Source organism: Salvia miltiorrhiza, chromosome 3 (assembly GCF_028751815.1).
Source record: "Salvia miltiorrhiza cultivar Shanhuang (shh) chromosome 3, IMPLAD_Smil_shh, whole genome shotgun sequence".
Classification (NCBI taxonomy): Eukaryota; Viridiplantae; Streptophyta; class Magnoliopsida; order Lamiales; family Lamiaceae; genus Salvia; species Salvia miltiorrhiza.
In genome coordinates, this window is record NC_080389.1 from 48532698 (window position 1) to 48556535 (window position 23838).

General features: G+C 43.0%; 1 protein-coding gene and 1 long non-coding RNA gene across 3 annotated transcripts in view; one reads left to right on the forward strand and one right to left on the reverse strand.

Annotated features, from left to right (window-relative positions):
• The window catches only part of LOC131016276 (ubiquinone biosynthesis protein COQ4 homolog, mitochondrial-like), a 96251-nt gene that overhangs the window by 48280 nt on the left and 24133 nt on the right, over nucleotides 1-23838 (forward strand). The gene's annotated exons all lie outside the window — the stretch shown is intronic.
• On the reverse strand, nucleotides 21404-22493 carry LOC131016288 (uncharacterized). Its single transcript, XR_009098909.1, has 2 exons — nucleotides 22398-22493; nucleotides 21404-21861 (listed from the first exon to the last, which is right to left on the reverse strand). It is a non-coding gene; the product is annotated as an uncharacterized LOC131016288 (long non-coding RNA).

Sequence of the window (23838 nt, forward strand, 5' to 3'; positions counted from 1 at the left end):
TTATTTCATTGATTGCAAACACATAGAGACCACGCTTATCATTCATCACTCATGCTCAATCACAACAATATCAACACAAATGCATGCAATTTCACAATTTTAAAGCAGAAATCATCATAAGCCAATTATCCAAAAAAACTCTACACATCTCACATCATAATCAAGGTACATCACAAAGAAACCAACAAAGCAAGACTAAACAACTCAACGACAAAACAAACAAGAACAACCAAAGAAAACAGTGCACCCACAAAGACACATCCCCCCAAACTTATTCACCACCAAGGAGAATAAGTTTGAAAATGATTTGTGGGGCACGAAAACAAACAAACAAACAAACGAAAGGAACAAACTAACCAGAAATTGGGTTGCCTCCCAATAAGTGCTATTTTTAACGTCGTTAGCTCGACAGAATGACAACCTCTTCAAAGTGGCTGATGCAAGCAATGTTGCGACCAGCTGCTCCCTGCTTCATGCTTCTCAACCAACACTCCTCCTTTAAACTTCCGATCACCTGGGTCCTGCCAAGAAAAATGATCCGCATCACATGTATTAAAAACATCAGCACTTACCTTGCCCGGATCTTTTGTTTTCTTTGGTGCTTCATCTTTGTGGATGTGGCATGGTTCATAGACATGGAAAGTTTGGCTCTCGTCATGAACTCGCAGTGTGAGCTCTCCTTTCTCCACATCAATCAAAGCTCTTCCCGTTGCAAGGAACGGGCGCCCCAAAATCAGCGGAATTTTGTTCTCATCCTCAATGTCTAGAACCACAAAATCTGCAGGGAAAATAAAATCCCCCACCTTCACGAGTACGTTCTCCACAATCCCACGAGGGTAGGTGACCGACCTGTCCGCCATCTGCAGCCTCATAGATGTCGGCTTCAACTCTCCAATTTCCAGCTGCTGAAAAACAGATAGAGGCATAAGATTTATGCTCGCCCCCAGGTCGCAGAGTGACCTTCCGAAATGCTGGCCTCCAATAATACAGGAAAGGTTGCAGCTGCCCGGATCTTTGACCTTCGCCGGCAACTTCCTCTGCACGATTGCGCTGCATTCTTCATTGAGATTCACCGTCTCAAACTCTCCCAGCCTCCTCTTCCTCGAGATGATGTCCTTCAGGAATCTAACATACTGCGGCATCTCCTGCAGTGCTTCCACCAATGGAATATTAATGTGCACTTTCCTAAGGATCTCTAAGAACTTGGAGAACTGCTCCTTCACCCTCTCTTTCTTATGGCGCTTGGGGAGAGGAATGGCCACAGTTGCTGGCGAAGTAGCTTTTTGCTTTTCATCCTTCTTTCTGCCAGAAACCTCAACAGCGACCTCCTCAGCTTTTTCCTCCATCAACCGTGCGCTCTCCTCTTTTGCCGTCATAGCCTCTTCCTGTGTAGTCCCGCTCGGCAGATCAACCATCTTAAAGTGACGCTGGGGAAACGGCATCCACCCAGGAGGACGCAGATGAGGTGGAAGTCGTCGACCTTCCTCCCAGACTCTCCACGATAGCTCTGGTCTCTCCATCTCACGAGATCCATGGCTGCAATCTGAGGTGCCTTCACTATTTAACCCAATGGCCATGCACTGCTCCTTTGGGTTCACTTTGGCATTGTTTAAGAGGTTACCCGACTGTTGGAGTTTGTTGACGGCGGTGGATATTTGACCCAATTGGGTCTCGAACATCTTCATTTGAGTCCCCACAGCAACGGCATTGGACTCTAGCTTTTCCATCCTCTCATCTGCCTTGGAGATGAACTTCATCATCAGCTCCTCTATATTTGGCTTCTTCTCTTCATTAATGATTCCATTCGTAACAGAGAAGCCTGGTGGAGGTTGAATTGCATTGTTGGGATTCCCATAAGCCAAATTGGGATGTGGACGCCCTCCATGATGAAACTGCTGTCCACTATTGTATCCACCCTGTTGCCCATGCTGAAAGTTCCCATAGTTTCTGCCATTGATGTAGTTGACGTCTTCTACGCCTGTCGGAATCTCTACAGCTGGCTCAGAATTGCCAACAGTCATAGCATTGATTTTCGAGTTCATCTCTGCCAGCTGAGTCAAAATCAATGCCACGGGATCTGAACTGGAGGTAGCAGCAACTTTCTTCAAGTGAACTCTCTCGGATGGCCATTGATAGCTCGTGGTGGCCATGCTTTCAATGATCTCCATGGCTTCAGAACTCCCCTTCTTGAGCAATGAACCCCCTGCAGCTGTATCCATGAACATCCTGGTGCGCTCTCCACAAGCGTTATAGAACATGACCACCAGAGTCCCCTCATCGAAGCCATGGGACGGGCACTTCCTCAACTTCTCCTGGTATCTCTCCCATGTCTCTGCTAGTGTCTCTCCATCGAACTGTTGGAATTGGAGAATCTCCATCTTTAACTTCAATGTGAGCCCGGGAGGATGGAACTTCCGCAGGAAAAGATCAGCCAAATCCCCCCATACAGGATTAGCTCCCAGCTGCAAAGTATGATACCATGACTTTGCCTTATCCCGGAGTGAGAATGGGAAAAGGCGGAGTCGTATGATGTCATCTGGGACTCCGTTCATCTTGACAGTGCTGCACAACTCCAAGAATTGCGCCAGATGCGCATTTGGGTCCTCCACGCCTTTACCTCCATACTGGTTTTGCTGCACCATGGTAATCAGCCCAGTCCTTAGCTCGAAGTTATTCGCGTTGACTCTAGGCGGCTCTTGGTACTGGTACAGTGGAGTAAATGCCTCATCAATAGGCGGCTGTTTCTGCTCAGCAGCATTTTTCTGAGCATCCAACACCGCCTGCAACTGCTCTCTCAACGCACGGACTTCTTCCGCAGTGGCCATTGTCTTGAGTGTGGCTTTAGTTTTCTGGCGGAGTGAAGCTTCAATCTCAGGATCAAAATCTTCAAGAGGAAGATTCTGAGATCGTGTGTTCATTCACTACCTGGAAAGCTCCAAACACAAGAATTAGAGCCACAGGAAAAAAAAAGAACAGAAATTAAAAAAAACAGAAATAAAAATTCAGAGTAGTATCAAACAATTAACAGAATAGTACTGATAAAAATCAGTCCCCGGCAACGGCGCCAAAAACTTGTTCGCTATTTTATTTAACACGCCGCAAGTGTACGGGTGCAATTGTGTACAGTAGCAAGCAAGGTCGTATTCCACAGAGACTGAATTTAACCAATTCCTATCCTAAATTATTCTACTCTATCTGGACAAACGAAATTAAGAGTTTTGGTTTTAAACTAAATAAATAAATACCGGAAAGAAAATAAATCAAGCTGTGAAATAGAGAAACAGATAAGAGAATATTTCTCAAGGTAAAGGTTTCAACAGATTCTCCTAACTAACATGTTCAATTCAATTAATCAGATGATTCCTAAGGCAATCTCAAAACTAGTCTATACCCACTCCCGTGGCATACAAACCGTTGATTACATGCAAGGCTACCGTCCCCGGATCGCACTTCTAACATGCAACTCCTAAAAGCTCATAGGATTAATGCCCTCACAAATATCAATTCCCTTTAGAATTAAATATATGTGTTCTATGTTCTTAGTACAGGTAATAATTATCATCTCCCGATCTCAAATTAAAACCTATGATTATGATAAATTGGTGGCCAATCAATAAAGCAAACAATTAAAACAAGAACATAGAAAGGAATAACAATCCAATTAATTGAATCAAACAGTCAGAAATTCAAACCATGTTTACTCCCTAAACCCTGAGAAAAAAAGGATTCTAGCCACACATAGACATATGAACTAGAATCAATATCTCAATAAAACTGTAAAACATTCAACAATGAAACCGTAGTAAAGTTGAGAATCTTCAATCTTGCTCTTGCTCCGTTCTCCGTCTCTCACAGCTCTCAGGAAAAGTAAAATATGATAAAAGATGATAAAAGCTTGCAGAGAATAAGTTCTTGGGGAGTATTTATATGCCCTAGGTCTTGTAGCTCTCAAAAATACCCAAAATCACTAAAAAAACGAATTTTGGGCGGAAAAACGGCGACTCGCGCGGCCACGTCGCGCGGCCGCGCCTCCAGCCCGCGCGAGGAAACAGAACTTCTACAGCTTTGCGCAGCGATTTTGTTTTGGCTCGTTCTCCCTCGTCCGAACTCCGATTTATGATCCGTTTGCGCTCACGAACTCCTATCGAGACGAACTACAACTTGTATTTCAGCTAATTCTTCAAAATTCTGCTTCATTATTTCTGAAAATTCGTTCAAACACAAGCAAGTAACAAGTTCTTGACCATAAACGAATATAAGCTCAAATAGACCATCAAACACACCAAATCCTCATAACTAAACATCAAAAATGACACACCAAGAGGTAAAAATGCATGTTTATCAGAGGGGGTATCGAAGGCGAAGCCAAAGTCGATATCATCCTCAACTCTCTCCCCAAAACCTTTGAGAATTTCCGTCTCAATGTCGTTATGAGCAAGGTCAACTATACTCTTAATGAGTTATTGAATGCTCTAGTTGCGGCAGAGGGAGTCATGGGCTCGCGCAAAGGGAAAGAGGTCCTTGTTGCTGCCAAGGGATCTACTTCTTCGTCGAAAGGCGGGAAAAAGAAGTGGAAAGGTCCAAAGGGCAAGCATGACAATGAGGCTAGTGGGAGCGGTAAAGCCAAAAAGGATGGCCCTAGTGGCGGTGTGAAGAAGCCGACCGAAAAGGGGAAGTGCTTCAAGTGCGGCAAGGTTGGGCATTGGAAGAAAGATTGTCCAGTGCTCAAGGCAAAGGGACAAGGTACGTCACAAGTTTTAGTAACTGAAACATGTTTAGCTTCGTTTTCTACTCATTCGTGGGTAGTGGATACGGGGGCAACTGATCATGTTTGTTACACCTTGCAGGGCTTCAAGCCGACAAGGGAACTGGCAAGTGATGAGATCACCATCTCCATGGGCAATGCGTCGAAGGTCGCAGCTGTTGCTATTGGAGATTTATCTTTATGTTTTGGTGATGACATTTTAGTTTTGAGAGATATTTTATATGTGCCGGAGTTTCGGCGGAACATAATTTCTGTTTCAAAGTTGTTTTTGAATGGATATTCTGTTATTTTTGATAGGGGTGTTTCTATCATGAGAGATAACAAGACTATTTGTTCTGGAATTTTGAACAACTCTCTCTATACTATTACATGTCCAATGAATAATTCTGTCCATGTTGCATCTACATCACAAATTCTTCCAAATCCAAATAAGAGGAAATATTATTCTCATGAACAATATACGCATGCGTGGCACCTAAGGTTAGGCCACATCAATCTAAATAGGATCCAAAGGCTCGTTTCAAATGGAGTCTTGAAAGACTTTCAAGCTGTTCCATTTAGAACCTGCGAATCCTGTATAGAGGGAAAGATGACGGCAAGGCCTTTCAAGGCCAAGGGGAATAGGGCCTCGCATGTGTTAGAATTGATTCACTCTGACTTGTGTAGACCGATGTCCACTAGAGCTCGTGGAGGGTATGAGTACTTCGTCACTTTCATTGACGATTACTCAAGATATGGGTACATTTACCTACTTCAACGCAAGTCTGAATGCTTTGAGAAATTCAAAGAATTCAAGGCGGAAGTGGAGAAGAGAACGGGTAAATCTATCAAGTCATTGCGGTCTGATCGCGGTGGCGAATACCTCGGGAACGAGTTTTTGCAATACTTGTCAGATTCAGGGATTACATCCCAATTGACTGCACCGGGTACTCCCCAACAGAATGGTGTAGCAGAGAGAAGAAATAGAACTCTTTTGGAAATGGTACGATCGATGATGAGCTATGCATCGTTGCCCATTTCGTTTTGGGGATATGCCTTGGAAACAGCGGTTTACTTGCTGAATCTAGTGCCGTCCAAATCGGTTCCTAAAACTCCTATCGAGTTATGGTCAGGGTGTAAGCCCAGTTTAAACCATATAAAGATATGGGGTTGTCCTGCATACGTGCTAGACAAGGAAGCGAAGAAATTGGAACCTAGATGTGAAGTAATGCTGTTTGTAGGATATCCTAAAGGAACGAAAGGTGGTTATTTTTATAATCCTAAGGATCAGAAAGTGGTTGTTAGCACCAACGCACGATTCTTGGAACAGGATTATATTGATAATCACAAGTCTAAGTCCGAGATTGTCCTTCAAGAAATCGAAGGCAATGGACAGGCGATTCCATCACCCCAACCAAGTGTGCAAGTGAATGCACCACAGGACACTGCACAAACCATTGTCACAGCTGTACCACCACCGCTTCGTCGTAGTGGGAGGGTTGTAGTTCAACCCGATCGATTTATGTTCTTGGGAGAATCTTCGGATCTACTTCCTGTTGATGAACAAAAGGATGTCGACCCTGATAACTATAGACAAGCGATGAAAGATCAAGATGCAGATTCTTGGTACGAGGCCATGGTTTCTGAAATAGAATCCATGGGTGCTATGGATGTATACGAGAAGACTGAACTACCAGATGGCTTTGTAGCTATAGGTAGTAGGTGGGTATACAAGAGAAAGAGAGATTCGGATGGCGAAGTCGTAGCTTTTAAAGCTAGACTGGTGGCGAAAGGCTATACCCAGGAATTGGGTATAGATTATGATGAGACCTTTTCGCCGGTTGCCATGCTCAAGTCTATCCGAATACTCCTTGCCATAGCAGCCCACATGAACCTTGAGATTTGGCAAATGGATGTCAAGACCGCTTTCTTAAACGGTTTCCTTGAAGAAGGAAGGGATATCTATATGCAGCAACCTGAAGGGTTTGTGAAGAAGGGCGAAGAGCATCTTGTGTGGAAGCTTAAGAAGTCCATTTATGGACTTAAGCAAGCTTCGAGGTCATGGAACAAACGTTTTGCCGAGGTCATTAAATCCTACGGATTTACTCGTTGTGAGAACGAGAGTTGCGTGTACCGTTTAGATGCCAATGGTGACGTGGTTTTCCTTGCACTTTATGTAGATGATATCCTCCTCATTGGCAACAATGTTGAGCTATTATCAGACATAAAGAAGTGGTTATCCGAACAGTTTCAAATGAAAGACTTAGGAGATGCAGCGTACATCCTGGGGATCAAGGTCGTTCGTGATCGCCAGAAAAGGATGTTGAGCTTGTCTCAAGCGTCTTACATTGATACTGTGATTGCTCGTTTTAGCATGCAAAATGCCAAGAAAGGCTTGCTACCTTTTAGACATGGCATTCCTCTGTCTAAGGACATGTGTCCTAAGACACCTAGTGAGGTTGAGGAGATGAGGAAGATACCCTATGCTTCCGCCGTAGGTAGCCTCATGTATGCAATGCTATGCACGAGACCTGATATTTGCTATGTCGTTGGCATGGTTGCAAGATATCAGTCGAACCCTGGACCAGGACACTGGACTGCGGTAAAGCATATTCTCAAGTACCTGAAACGGACTCGAGATTATAGGCTAGTTTACCAGTCAGACAGTCTATTTCCTTTGGGTTACACCGATTCGGATTTCCAGGCTGACCGGGATGAGAAGAGATCTACCTCTGGCTATGTGTTTACCTTGGGAGGTGGAGCCGTATCGTGGCGGAGTGCAAAGCAGAAGTGCATTGCAGACTCCACCATGGAAGCCGAATATGTAGCTGCTTCGGAAGCTGCTAAGGAGGCTGTATGGTTCCGGAACTACCTCTTGGATCTAGGAGTGGTCCCTAATTTGCCTAAGAGTATCATAATTTATTGTGATAACTCGGGTGCAGTGGCAAATTCCAAGGAACCCAGGAGCCACAAGGCGTCAAAACACATAGAGAGAAAGTACCACATCATACGAGAAATCGTAAACAGAGGAGACGTGCTAGTAGAAAAGATTGACACATTGGAGAACCTAGCTGATCCTTTCACGAAAAGCTTACCGCAAAAGACCTATGAGAAGCATGCTCGAGGGATGGGATTGCGGTTGATGCCACCCACTTAGAGAAAAACTTTCAGTATAAGTGGGAGAGATGATGTGAAGTTCTGTAATAGCTAGTTTTTAGACACATTGTATACTAAAAGTTTTGCTTTAGTATAAGTGGGAGATCGTTGGATTTGTATACTGAAAGCAAGAACTTTATGCTTGTATACAATGATTCCTGTTATTCACTACTTTTATCTCCTATCTGATTGTCTTCCTGATTGCATATGTATGTTCTTTATCTCTGTAGAAGTAGATTATATGGTGTGTTGTAGATCACAGAAGACCATATAATTGGAATAACCTTAAGAGATATAATATGATCACAGCCGAAATAACTCTAGGACAAGTTATTGGTTTAGGCTGCAGTATAGATGGAAGTAGTTTGTCTTGGCTACTTGTCTATACTGGTACGTCATTACGTATTGATAGGACCACCGTTTGAGATGTATTCTTCTATCTGACTTAAGTGAAGAATCAAGATCTCGGTGACTTATAAATCTTAATACTAATAAGTATTCAGATATATATATTAACTCGTATATCACTTTGACTTACTATGGGTGAAAGTTATAAACTAACTCGAGTACTCTGTATCTTGGGTGATAGCGGTTAATATATGATATTTGATTATCTGTATTAGTACCCGTATCCGGTATAGGATAATGACATCCCCTTAAGGAGCTCAATAAGGTTTATTACGCTAAACCCTGCAGGTTGATTAAGTTCAGGCGTAATAATAAAGATTGAGTGGTACTGCTTAAGGAATCATTAAGAAATTAATTAATTTAAGCTGTCAGAGCTCTAATTAATTAATGGATGTCGGATATTTTAAATACGGAGATTTAATAAGTCTAAATACAAGCCCCGACTCATCACCGGCAATAAAGGGGTAAGTCAGTATCGGTTCTCTAGTGGAATGAACTGATATTTATAAATTAATTATGGTCTGGGCTGACCATGGATAAATTAATTTATTTGAGGCCCATCTTTATTCCTTGTATCTGGTCCCTGGGCTGGCCCAATGTCTCCTAGCCCAAGTAGGGCAGAAAACGCCTACTCACTAGAAACTGGCGCCTCCCTCTTCTTTCTGTATTATAAAATACAGCTGTCAGCTCTCAGGAAAACACACTGATCAAAATTAGGGTTTTGAGAGCAGAGAGAGGGGGCGCAGAACGTGATTGGCTTTTTCTGTCTTGGGAGTTCTCATAGTTCGTTGTCCATCCAACGTTGGGAATTGAGCGGGATACAGTCCAGAAGATCAGAGCTGGAGTCTGAATCTTTCGACGCCATCATCAATCATCTGTGCATCTGATTCTCAAGTAAGTTTTCCTAACACCTGTGTGCAGCTGTTAAATTCATAGGAGCATGTTAGGAATTAATCGTTGTATGATAAATTAATAATAACCAAGAAACGATCATCGGGCAGAGTTGAGTATTAATTCAATTTAATATTCCTACAATTGGTATCAGAGCCCAGGATTAATTTCTTGGCTCTATTATTAATTTATGTACGATTAATAATGTGCGTTGTTTTAACTGCTGTTGTTCTTCGTGGCTTGTTGATTCGTGGGATACGTCGTTTGACGTTGTAATCGTTTTTCACCACGAGAAAATCCGTGGTTAGATTAGGATTTCAATTGTATTTGTTTTTCCGTTGTAAATCTGTAAAATTGAAGAACGAAACGAGGATGACGACGAATCAACAACGAAGAATGGTGGAAGGACGACGGGACAGCACGGCGCGACACGGACTGCCGGCGCCGAGGGCAGCGTGCGCACGAGCGCTTGCGCGCTGTGCCGCGCGCGCCTGGTCGGGCTGTCGAGCAGCGCCGAGTGCCGCGGATGCCGACTGCTGCTGTCTGCTGGTCCGTGGCGAGGCGAGGCGGAAGGTGGCAAGGCGTGCGACGGGAAGCAGCGGGCAGGGGCGGTGCGCGCCCAGGGCTGCGCCTGCGCGCTCTGCGCGCTGCGCGCCCGGCGGGCGGCACGCTGCCACTGCTGCCGCTGCTGTTGCCGCACGCTGGAGCCGCTGCTGTCGCCGTTCATTGCTGCTGCCGGGGACGCCGAGGCCGAGTCAGGCGAGAGCTGCTGCCGACCGCTGCTGCTGCTGGACGCTGCCGGACGGTGCTGATGCAGCGCCGGGCTGCTGCCAGCGCCGGGACGCTGTGCGCGCCTTGGCTGCTGCAGCACCGGCGGGCTGCTGGGCGGCGCCGAGGGCTGCTGTGCGGCGGTGGAGGATGCCAAGGGCGGCGGCGGCTAGGGTTTCCAAACCCTAGCTGCGTTTCTCAAACCCTAGGGGGCCCAAACCCTAATTCCAACGACGGGCTTGAATTTTTTCGGGCCGTTTTAGTTTTTGGGCTTGTTTTTATTTTTCTATTTTATTTTGTAATAGAATAGATGTTGGGTTTCCACGAATGGGTCACGAAGAATTTTAATTCTTTAATTACTGTTCTTTGCATGTCGTGGTTGTTAATCCCTTATGCTCTTTACCTGCTTTTGCACGTCTTTGCTTGTTAATATTTGTTTATTAATTGCGCTTAGACGAGCATGATAGTAGGTTTTGCCGTTTTCTTAAGCATGTTTTAGAATTCTGCGAGCATGATTTACATGTTGCGTTCTAGAGAAGCATGTTTAGGTTTATGTGCTTGAGCATGAACAAACCTTTTGAAAGAAAAAGACTAAGCAGTTTAATAATTTTTATAGTAATTAAAAATTATTTTAGACCTCCACATGCGGTCTCTAGACAAAGTGATTAGCAATATGAGTAAACGTCCACACAGCGTGGCTTACTTCATATTTGTTTTTCATAAGTTTGTCAGATGAGGTTTCTAATAAAAATATTTAAATCCATTGAAGTAGTGGGAGTTATGCAGTAAACGTCCACACAGCGTGGCTTACTTGTGTAATTTTTCACAAGTACTTTAGAGAATGGAATTAAATAAGATAACCAAGAAAATTAAATTGAAAGCGGTATGGTCCGTTATCTATGAGCGTTTTTCTAAATTTAAATTAATTTAGTAAGCTTGGGCCTTTTTAGCGAAAAACTCCATTGTTGTACTGTTTATGATGGCATGACAATTTACAGTTTGAAGTATATATTTTTATACTTAGGCATACGTGCCCACTGAGTACTTTTGTACTCAGCCCTGCATATATTTCTAAATGTGCAGGTTGAGCAGCTGCCGGTGGTGATGAAGTGACGAGCGAAACCCTTTTGTCTTATTTTTATGTATTAATGAACTCTGGGGATACATGTCTTCATACATGTAATCAGAAACCTTATTCCGTTGCGTACTCAGAAGTCTTATATTATTTTGGCTAAGTCGGAGTTATCCGAACTTACTAGTTTATCTGAGTCAGTATGACTAAACCTCTGTTACATTATAAATATTCATTTGGTTATCAACGATTGAATACGATCCTTCCCTGTTTGATTATCCCCCTTTCTACCCCGCTTCTAATTTCCCTCCCTTAGTCACGATTCCCCGGCTTAATTATCCTTAATTGGGTCCGGTCGTGATGAAGGAATATTAAATTGAATTAATACTCGATTGCCCGATGATCGTTTCTTGGATTATTATTAATTCATCATACAACGATTAATTCCTAACATGCTCCTATGAATTTAACAGCTGCACACAGGTGTTAGGAAAACTTACTTGAGAATCGGATGCACAGATGATTGATGATCGTGTCGAATGATTCAGACTCCAGCTCTGATCTTCTCGACTGTATCCCGCTCAATTCCCAACGTTGGATGGACAACGAGCTATGGAAATTCCCAAGATAGAAAAGCCTCTCACGTTTTCTGCGCCTCCCTCTGCTCTCAAAAATCCTAATTTTTTTATCAGTATATTTTCCTGAGAGCTGACAGCTGTATTTTAATAACACAGAAAAGGGGAGGAGGCGCCAATCACAGTGCTAGGGCCGAAAATCTGTCTTCTTGGGCTAGGAGACATTGGGCCAGCCCAGGGACCAGATACAAGGAATAAAGATGGGCCTCAAATAAATTAATTTATCCATGGTCAGCCCAGACCATAATTAATTTATAAATATCAGTTCATTCCACTAGAGAACCGATACTGACTTACCCCTTTATTGTCGGTGATGAGTCGGGGCTTGTATTTAGACTTATTAAATCTCCGTATTTAAAATATCCGACATCCATTAATTAATTAGAGCTCTGACAGCTTAAATTAATTAATCTCTTAATAATTCCTTAAGCAGTACCACTCAATCTTTATTATTACGCCTGAACTTAATCAACCTGCAGGGTTTAGCGTAATAAACCTTATTGAGCTCCTTAAGGGGATGTCATTATCCTATACCGGATACGGGTACTAATACAGATAATCAGATATCATATATTAACCGCTATCACCCAAGATACAGAGTACTCGAGTTAGTATATAACTTTCACCCATAGTAAGTCAAAGTGATATACGAGTTAACATATATATCTGAATACTTATTAGTATTAAGATTTATAAGTCACCGAGATCTTGATTCTTCACTTAAGTCAGATAGAAGAATACATCTCAAACTGTGGTCCTATCAATACGTAATGACGTACCAGTATAGACAAGTAGCCAAGACAAACTACTTCCATCTATACTGCAGCCTAAACCAATAACTTGTCCTAGAGTTATTTCGGCTGTGATCATATTATATCTCTTAAGGTTATTCCAATTATATGGTCTTCTGTGATCTACAACACACCATATAATCTACTTATACAGAGATAAAGAACATACATATGCAATCATGAACACAATCAGATAGGAGATAAGAATAGTGAATAACAGGAATCATTGTATACAAGCATAAAGTTCTTGCTTTCAGTATACAAATCCAACAATCTCCCACTTATACTAAAGCAAAACTTTTAGTATACAATGTGTCTAAATACTAGCTATTACAAAACTTCACTTCATCTCTCCCACTTATACTGAAAGTTTTTCTCTAAGTGGGTGGCATCAACCGCAATCCCATCCCTCGAGCATGCTTCTCATAGGTCTTTTGCGGTAAGCTTTTCGTGAAAGGATCAGCTAGGTTCTCCAATGTATCAATCTTTTCTACTAGCACATCTCCTCTGTTTACGATTTCTCGTATGATGTGGTACTTTCTCTCTATGTGTTTTGACGCCTTGTGGCTCCTGGGTTCCTTGGAATTTGCCACTGCACCCGAGTTATCACAATAAATTATGATACTCTTAGGCAAATTAGGGACCACTCCTAGATCCAAGAGGTAGTTCCGGAACCATACAGCCTCCTTAGCAGCTTCCGAAGCAGCTACATATTCGGCTTCCATGGTGGAGTCTGCAATGCACTTCTGCTTTGCACTCCGCCACGATACGGCTCCACCTCCCAAGGTAAACACATAACCAGAGGTAGATCTCTTCTCATCCCGGTCAGCCTGGAAATCCGAATCGGTGTAACCCAAAGGAAATAGACTGTCTGACTGGTAAACTAGCCTATAATCTCGAGTCCGTTTTAGGTACTTGAGAATATGCTTTACCGCAGTCCAGTGTCCTAGTCCAGGGTTCGACTGATATCTTGCAACCATGCCAACGACATAGCAAATATCAGGTCTCGTGCATAGCATCGCATACATGAGGCTACCTACGGCGGAAGCATAGGGTATCTTCCTCATCTCCTCAACCTCACTAGGCGTCTTAAGACACATGTCCTTAGACAGAGGAACGCCATGTCTAAAAGGTAGCAAGCCTTTCTTGGCATTCTGCATGCTAAAACGAGCAATCACAGTATCAATGTAAGATGCTTGAGATAAGCTCAACATCCTTTTCTGGCGATCACGAACGACCTTGATCCCCAGGATGTACGCTGCATCTCCTAAGTCTTTCATTTGAAACTGTTCGGATAACCACTTCTTTATGTCCGATAATAGCTCAACATTGTTGCCAATGAGGAGGATATCATCTACATAAAGTGCAAGGAAAACTACGTCACCATTGGCATCTAAACGGTACACGCAACTTTCGTTCTCACAACGAGTAAATCCATAGGATTTAATGACCTCGTCAAAACGTTTGTTCCATGACCTCGAAGCTTGCTTAAGTCCATAAATGGACTTTTTAAGCTTCCACACAAGATGCTCTTCGCCCTTCTTCACAAACCTTCAGGTTGCTGCATATAGATGTCCCTTCCTTCTTCAAGGAAACCGTTTAAGAAAGCGGTCTTGACATCCATTTGCCAAATCTCAAGGTTCATGTGGGCTGCTATGGCAAGGAGTATTCGGATAGACTTGAGCATGGCAACCGGCGAAAAGGTCTCATCATAATCTATACCCTGTTCCTGGGTATAACCTTTCGCCACCAGTCTAGCTTTAAAAGCTGCTACTTCGCCATCCGAATCTCTCTTTCTCTTGTATACCCACCTACTACCTATAGCTACAAAGCCATCTGGTAGTTCTGTCTTTTCGTATACATCCATAGCACCCATGGATTCTATCTCAGAAACCATGGCTTCGTACCAAGAATCTGCATCTTGATCTTTCATCGCGTGTCTATAGTTATCAGGGTCGACATCCTTTTGTTCATCAACAAGAAGTAGATCCGAAGATTCTCCCAAGAACATAAATCGATCGGGTTGAACTACAACCCTCCCACTACGACGAAGCGGTGGTGGTACAGCTGTGACAATGGTTTGTGCAGTGTCCTGTGGTGCATTCACTTGCACACTTGGCTGGGGTGATGGATTCGCCTGTCCATTGCCTTCGATTTCTTGAAGGACAATCTCGGACTTAGACTTGTGATTATCTATATAATCCTGTTCCAAGAATCGTGCGTTGGTGCTAACAACCACTTTCTGATCCTTAGGATTATAGAAATAACCACCTTTCGTCTCCCTAGGATATCCTACAAACAACATTACTTCGCATCTAGGATCCAATTTCCTTGCCTCTTTGTCAAGCACGTATGCAGGACAACCCCATATCCTCACATGATTTAGGCTGGGCTTTCGCCCTGACCATAATTCAGTGGGAGTCTTGGGTACAGACTTGGATGGTACTAGATTCAGCAAGTAAGCCGCTGTTTCCAAGGCATATCCCCAAAACGAAATGGGCAACGATGCATAGCTCATCATCGATCGTACCATTTCCAAAAGAGTTCTATTTCTTCTCTCTGCTACACCATTCTGTTGGGGAGTACCCGGTGCAGTCAATTGGGATGTAATCCCTGAATCTGACAAGTACTGTAAGAACTCGTTCCCGAGGTATTCGCCACCGCGATCAGACCGCAATGACTTGATAGATTTACCCAATCTCTTCTCCACCTCCGCCTTGAATTCTTTGAATTTCTCAAAGCATTCAGACTTGCGTTGAAGTAGGTAAATATACCCATATCTTGAGTAATCGTCAATGAAAGTGACGAAATACTCATACCCTCCACGAGCCTTTGTGGACATCGGTCCACACAAGTCAGAGTGAATCAATTCCAACACATGCGAGGCCCTATTCCCCTTGGCCTTGAAAGGCCTTGCCGTCATCTTTCCCTCTATACAGGATTCGCAGGTTCTAAATGGAACAGCTTGAAAGTCTTTCAAGACTCCATTTGAAACGAGCCTTTGGATCCTATTTAGATTGATGTGGCCTAACCTTAGGTGCCACGCATGCGTATATTGTTCATGAGAATAATACTTCCTCTTATTTGGATTTGGAAGGATTTGTGATGTAGATGCAACATGGATAGAATTGTTAATTGGACATGTAATAGTATAGAGAGAATTGTTCAAAATTCCAGAACAAATAGTCTTGTTATCTCTCATGATAGAAACACCTCTCTCAAAAACAACAGAATATCCATTCAAAAACAATTTTGAAATAGAAATTATGTTCCGCCGAAACTCCGGCACATATAAAATGTCTCTCAAAACTAAAATGTCATCACCAAAACATAAAGATAAATCTCCAATAGCAACAGCTGCGACCTTCGACGCATTGCCCATGGAGATGGTGATCTCATCACTTGCCAGTTCCCTTGTTGGCTTGAAGCCCTGCAAGGTGTAACAAACATGGTCAGTTGCCCCCGTATCCACTACCCACGAATGAGTAGAAAACGAAGCTAAACATGTCTCAGTTACTAAGACTTGTGACGTACCTTGTCCCTTTGCCTTGAGCACCGGACAATCTTTCTTCCAATGCCCAACCTTGCCGCACTTGAAGCACTTTCCCTTGGCCATTGGCTTGTTCACGCCGCCGGTAGGGCCATCTGCTTTGGCTTTACCGCTCCCACTAGCTTCATTGTCATGCTTGCCTTTTGGACCTTTCCACTTCTTTTTCCCGCCTTTCGACGAAGAAGTAGATCCCTTGGCAGCAACAAGGACCTCTTTCCCTTTGCGCGAGCACATGACTCCCTCTGCCACAACTAGAGCATTCAATAACTCATTAAGAGTATAGTTGACTTTGCTCATAACGACATTGAGACGGAAATTCTCAAAGGATTTGGGGAGAGAGTTGAGGATGATATCGACCTTGGCTTCGCCTTCGATACCCCCTCCTAGCAGATCAAGCCTGTCAAACAGATTTGTCATATGCATGACATGATCGTGCACAGAACTGCCCTCGCTCATAACACATCCTAAGATTTCTCTCATGATGTTAAAGCGAGCAGATCTTTCAGATTCCCCATAAACCTCAGAGAGATTTAACATGATGGTCGCTGCATCATCCATGCCTTGATGCTGGAGTTGCAAATTTTGTGACATAGTCATCATAATATAGCACTTGGCCGTATTATTCGACTTGTGCCACCTTTTATGCGCCTCTCGTTCCACATCAGTCGACCCATCAGTTAAGGTCGCGGGACGTGGAGTGGTAAGCACAAAACTGTGCTCATCAGCGTCAAGTATGTACATAATATGGCGTTTCCATTCGGTATAGTTAGGACCGGTGAGAGGATTGTTTGCTAGAATATTAACTATCGGAGACATAGACATATCTGAAAGTAAACAAATAAACATGTAAGAACATGAAACACATATAGTTCGTAACAATAATATTGTAACATTTTGATAAAACAATATTAATGAAACCTCCAACTGCCCAAGAAAAACTCATGAGTAAGCCACGATAGGGTGAACGTTTACCATGATTTCCTCAACCAGACTATTTACCTAGTCGTTTAATTTCCATCCATGTCAACTTAACCTTTTGACAAAGGAAATTAATAGTTGGACTTTAACTAGACCATATCAGATTCAAGAAGGGACTCCGATGGGGAGTTGTACATTGTACTTGAATTGATATCTAAGCAATGACCACAATTTAACCTTGAGCATTAAATTCTTGAAATTAGCATACTCACTAGGACCATGCCGCTTTCAATTTAACCTCTTGGTTATCTTATTTAAAATCCATCCTCTAAAGTACTTATGAGAATCATACGAGTAAGCCACGATAGTGTGGACGTTTACCGCATAACTCCCACTACTTAAATGGATTTAAATATTTTTAATAGAAATCCCAACTTAACAAACTTGTGAAATCAAATATGGAGTAAGCCACGATAGGGTGGACGTTTACCCATACTCTCAATCACTCTTGGGACCGCATGTGGAGGTCTAAAATAATTTTTAATCACTATAAAAATTATTAAACAGCTTAGTCATTTTTCTTTCAAAAGATTTGTTCATGCTCAAGCACATAAACCTAAACATGCTTCTCTAGAACGCAACACGTAAATCATGCTCGCAGAATTCTAAAACATGCTTAAGAAAACGGCAAACCTACTATCATGCTCGTCTAAGCGCAATTAATAAACAAATATTAACAAGCAAAGACGTGCAAAAAGCAGGTAAAGAGCATAAGGGATTAACAACCACGACATGCAAAGAACAGTAATAAAAGAATTAAAATTCTTCGTGACCCATTCGTGGAAACCCAACACCTATTCTATTACAAAATAAAATAGAAAAACAAGCCCAAAACTAAAAAGGCCCGAAAACTTCAAGCCCGTCGTTGGAATTAGGGTTTGGGCCCCCTAGGGTTTAAAACGCAGCCACCTAGGGTTTGGAACCCTAGGCGCCGCCGCCTCTATGCACAGCCGCCCCGGCGCGCGCGGCAGACCGGCGTGTGCCGCACCAGCAGCCCGGCGAGCGGGCAGCCCAGCGGCAGCAGCCTCTGCGCGGCACCGGGCGAACAGCAACAGTCGGCAGCAGCCTCCAGCACGCCTCCAGCGCGGCAGCAGTCGACGGGCGGACGGCCGAGCATTGCGGCGCTGGGCGCGCTGCACACAGCCGGCAGGCAGCGTGCGCATGGCCCCAGCACGCCCAGCCCTCGTTCCTCGTCGACTCCAGCAGCAGCACACGGCACATGGCGACAGCAGCGGCTCCCGGCGTACGGCAACAGCAGCGGTAGTAACAGGGCCTCGGCGATCTCGGCGGCAGCTGCTCCAGCGGACGTCAACAGCAGCGGCAGCGCGCCGCCCGCCGGGCGCGCAGCGCGCAGAGCGCGCACGCGCAGCCCCGGGCGCTCACCGCCCCTGCCCGCTGCTTCCAGCCGTTCGCCCAGCCCTAGCCGAGCCCGCCTCGGTCTGCCTCGCCTCGCCACGGACCGGACCAGCAGCCCTCGGTGACAGCAGCACGGCCGCCTGACCAGGCGCGCGCAGCGCACGGTGCCGAAGCGCCCGTGCGCGCGCGGCCCTCGACGCCGCGGCTGCCCGTGCCGCACCGTGTCCATGGCGACCTCCTTACACCTTCCTCGTCGTTGATTCGTCGTCATCCTCATTTCGTTCCTCGGTTTTACAGATTTACAACAGAAAAACAAAAACAATTGAAATCCTAATCTAACCACGGATTTTCTCGTGGTGAAAAACGATTACAACATCAAAACGACGTATTCCACGAATCAACGAATCACGAAGAACAACAGCAGTTAAAACAACGCACATTATTAATCGTACACAAATTAATAATAGAGCCAAGAAATTAACCTCGCTCTGATACCAATTGAAGGAATATTAAATTGAATTAATACTCGATTGCCCGATGATCGTTTCTTGGATTATTATTAATTCATCATACAACGATTAATTCCTAACATGCTCCTATGAATTTAACAGCTGCACACAGGTGTTAGGAAAACTTACTTGAGAATCGGATGCACAGATGATTGATGATCGTGTCGAATGATTCAGACTCCAGCTCTGATCTTCTCGACTGTATCCCGCTCAATTCCCAACGTTGGATGGACAACGAGCTATGGAAATTCCCAAGACAGAAAAGCCTCTCACGTTTTCTGCGCCTCCCTCTGCTCTCAAAAACCCTAATTTTTTTATCAGTATATTTTCCTGAGAGCTGACAGCTGTATTTTAATAACACAGAAAAGGGGAGGAGGCGTCAATCACAGTGCTAGGGCCGAAAATCTGTCTTCTTGGGCTAGGAGACATTGGGCCAGCCCAGGGACCAGATACAAGGAATAAAGATGGGCCTCAAATAAATTAATTTATCCATGGTCAGCCCAGACCATAATTAATTTATAAATATCAGTTCATTCCACTAGAGAACCGATACTGACTTACCCCTTTATTGTCGGTGATGAGTCGGGGCTTGTATTTAGACTTATTAAATCTCCGTATTTAAAATATCCGACATCCATTAATTAATTAGAGCTCTGACAGCTTAAATTAATTAATCTCTTAATAATTCCTTAAGCAGTACCACTCAATCTTTATTATTACGCCTGAACTTAATCAACCTGCAGGGTTTAGCGTAATAAACCTTATTGAGCTCCTTAAGGGGATGTCATTATCCTATACCGGATACGGGTACTAATACAGATAATCAGATATCATATATTAACCGCTATCACCCAATATACAGAGTACTCGAGTTAGTATATAACTTTCACCCATAGTAAGTCAAAGTGATATACGAGTTAACATATATATCTGAATACTTATTAGTATTAAGATTTATAAGTCACCGAGATCTTGATTCTTCACTTAAGTCAGATAGAAGAATACATCTCAAACTGTGGTCCTATCAATACGTAATGACGTACCAGTATAGACAAGTAGCCAAGACAAACTACTTCCATCTATACTGCAGCCTAAACCAATAACTTGTCCTAGAGTTATTTCGGCTGTGATCATATTATATCTCTTAAGGTTATTCCAATTATATGGTCTTCTGTGATCTACAACACACCATATAATCTACTTATACAGAGATAAAGAACATACATATGCAATCATGAACACAATCAGATAGGAGATAAGAATAGTGAATAACAGGAATCATTGTATACAAGCATAAAGTTCTTGCTTTCAGTATACAAATCCAACACGTGACATTATGACCTTGATCTTTCTGCAACCTCAGTTTTGAATCTGGTTGGACCATATTTGGACCTCAGTTCATTAAATTAGTGCATCTGGCCTTATCACTAAGTTAAGTAGCATTACCTGAACAAAGATGGTTGTAGGAACTTTTAGTTGCAAGATCTATTAGCCGATGTTTTTGGAACTATTAAGAGTACTCGCCTGGCAATCTCGTACAATTCCAGGGTGTAGGAAGTTCTATTTTTGATGGATTGAAGTCGTAAGCATCATGGTTAGTTTAGGCATCTAAACATCAGATAGGCAATCTTGTTAGATTTGCTCTTTTGCTCTTTGTTGGTTTAAGCTTAGAAGTTTGATTTTTAGACATCACATATCGAATGGGATGCTGGAAAACACACTTATATGCGAAAAGACATGGAAATTTGGAGATTTCTCCGTGACTTTTAGGTGCAAGTGATTTGTTGGTATCCCTAACTACAGATCTTATTATCTCAATTGATGATTGATGAATAAGCTTTTAATGAACTCCTCCACAGGCTGTACTACTGGAGCGCCCTCGTGTCATCTTTGCTAACGTAGGGCATGCATGGGATCTTCCGCCAAACACATTTGGTGTGGCATATGCTAAGTTTATGGGATCCAGGAACTTCTCTCCTGATGACAGGCCACCTGTCAAGTTCATGGAAACAGAAGAAATAGCCTATGTTGCAACACGCGCTCGTGAAGTGCACGACTTCTGGCATACCCAGTTTGACCTACCTACCAATTTGATTAGCGAATCAGCATTGAAGGTCATAGAATTTGAGCAGATGCTTCTTCCCATGTGCGCCCTATCGGTTGCAGGGGGGACTACCCGATTCAGCCAAAGTTAGAGGAATTTGTTCTACCAGCATTACTTCCCTTGGGCTCTCCGTGCAGGCGTGAGATGCACTGATCTGATGTGTGTGTATTATGAGCGCCATTTTGATGAGGACTTGGAAGATGTTCGTCGGAGATGGGGAATTGTTCATGCTTCTCCTCCCCCGCTACGTGCAGCCTGAAATCAACACGTAGTTCTTTCCCCTTAAGAATAAAGCAGAGAGCTTTTATTTCCTTACAATGTGATAGTAACCTTTCTGATCTTGTATCATAATTTTACTGGCTTATTTTTGTAACATGATCTGTTTTTTTAGGAGCTTTTCTTTTTCCAAACAGCAAAGAGTAATAATACCCTGTTCCAGTATGAAAAATCCCATAAAATCACAATAATACAATCTAGAATATGGTTTAGTTATTTTACAAAGGAAGCCTTTTTGAGAGATGCTTATTATTATGCATCCAAACACAACTAAGATGTAGCGATTCACACTTCAAATTTACCAACGAATTCATATCTGTCTGTAGAAAAACTATTGACAACTCTTGCAGCAGAGACACAATACCATAATTTGCTGTTACATTTACAAACAAATAACCCAAACCCTTAAACAGAAACATCCCACGAGGCTTGCAGCAAAGACGTAAAATACCATATTGCTGCCACATTTTTACAAATAAATATCTCGAAACACACTTTGGCGATCCCGGCTGCAGGACCCTGGCTGTTGCTTAGTTGCTGCTGCTGCCGCTGCCGCCACCAAAAAGGTAACCCAAAGAAGAACCTCCTCCGGGAGCAGCATGAACCTTAGTTGATGGTCGATCCTGAGACAAAGTAATGGTTCTAAACCCAAAAAATGCGAAGTATTGGACTGGACCTAGAGGAGTTGATGGACAAAATGATACCAGAAACATGACAAGTATGCACTCACTAATCATTACATTAAATCACTAACTCTCAGGCTCTGTTCTAAATCCTAATCAATTCGTTGTGGAGCTTTTCTGTTTCCTCTATCCAGTTACCTTTTGGTACATGATGAATTAGTTAAGGAAATATACATCCCTTATATATCAAATATCACAAACAACATTTTGAATTTATCCTTCATGTGAGAACTAAAATTTGGATGGTTGTCACCATATGCCTACTTAGCATTATTGCTGTGCCGGATGCCAAGAATTGAACCACACATAGTAATCAGATTGTAAGAGAAACACATCATCATCCAATCAAGATAACAAAGAATGAAATTGGATAGAATGAAAAAAAAAACCAAGAACTTCATAATGCCAAAATACCACAATCAAGTAACTTCATCAAAACCCACCAAACACATAATCTTGTTTCACCGGAGACATACCGTGATAAAATTGCAAGTACTCTGACCATCTGCTCTGACGTAGTTGTTGGTGGTGGTACTATTAGGTCCAGAGGGTCTCGAATAGGTGTATGGGGGGGAGAATACACCTATGGGCAATTTTTACAATTTCTCAATCAGAGGGATCTCAGATAGAGATCAAAACGAAACTTTACACGCAAACACAGACTCCTATTTTACTGAAAATAGTTTTGACCAAACAGGGTTGACGACTGATACTGAAAGCCCTTCAGTAAGGAGTTATCAGTTAAGTTGCTGGAACTTAACTGATGCAAGTAAGGGCTTCAGTCGGGTTTGCTAAAACAGATATGATAACACTCTTCCTGACTATCAGAAGATAGATCAGTCAGACTGATATTATACACAGTGGAAATTAAACTTAGTTTTGCAATAGCCTCGGTGGAGTACGTTGTTGGTTTTTAGGTTTCTCTTTGCAGTTAATCAGTGTTCAGTTTATCAATTGAAATAACACAAGTAAGAATGTAAAACTGAAAGCTGTAAACAACACAGAGACTTTTACGTGGTTCGGAAAAACCCTTTCCTACATCCACGGTTGGTTGATCAGACCAACAATCTACTCCGCAGGTGCTTAACAGGTGCACTGCAAACCAAACCGTGTGCTTGCCGGGTGCACACAACCGTACCACTGAAGAAAACCCTTCTTCAGTACTCACACTTCACTCGTGTCGGATTTCTCTTGCTCAGCACAACCCGTGCTAAGACTTCTCACTCAGAGTCAGAGTACCTTCCTGAACTCCGAATCACTCAAACACTCTTTTGGGAGGGAGGTTTGAACGAGTGTCAACTATACTACAAAGAACAAGTTCTTTGAAGCAAGTTTGACCTTTGGCTTCTGGGTAAACAGAGGTTTGCCTAAGGTCTAAGAGAATATGTGTAATAAGCAGTGACTGATTTTGGCTTTGGAATTCTCTTCTTCGATTTAAGCTTTGGGGAGGTTAAGCTTTAGGCTGAGTAGCAATTTCGGCAGAGCTTCAGCTTATGTCGTTGAATCGATGAAGGTTGAAGTGATCCTCGAGCGCTATTTGTAGGAGAACTCTTGAATAGATCCGTTGGCGTAGAACGTCATCAAGATTTCTTCCGTTGGAGAGCAATTCGAATTTGGGCTAAGGCTTCAATCTTCGAGGTTCCTTGTCTGGGTGGAGACGACTCTCTTGATGGACAGGAGATGTGACGTCTCTGAAAAGTAACCACCAGATAGGAATGACCTCTGCAGAGATAAGGATATCCTGAGATCTCTGCATTTAATGCGGCTGTACTTTGTGAGTACGTGGCTTCCTCTGAACGTTGGAAGATCAGTCCTAGGAGGAATGTTCAACTGATACTTGACTTTAGTATCAGTCCATTGCGTGCATTAAGTAATCAGTTCCCAACTGATTCTTCAACTGATACTTCAGTTGGTATC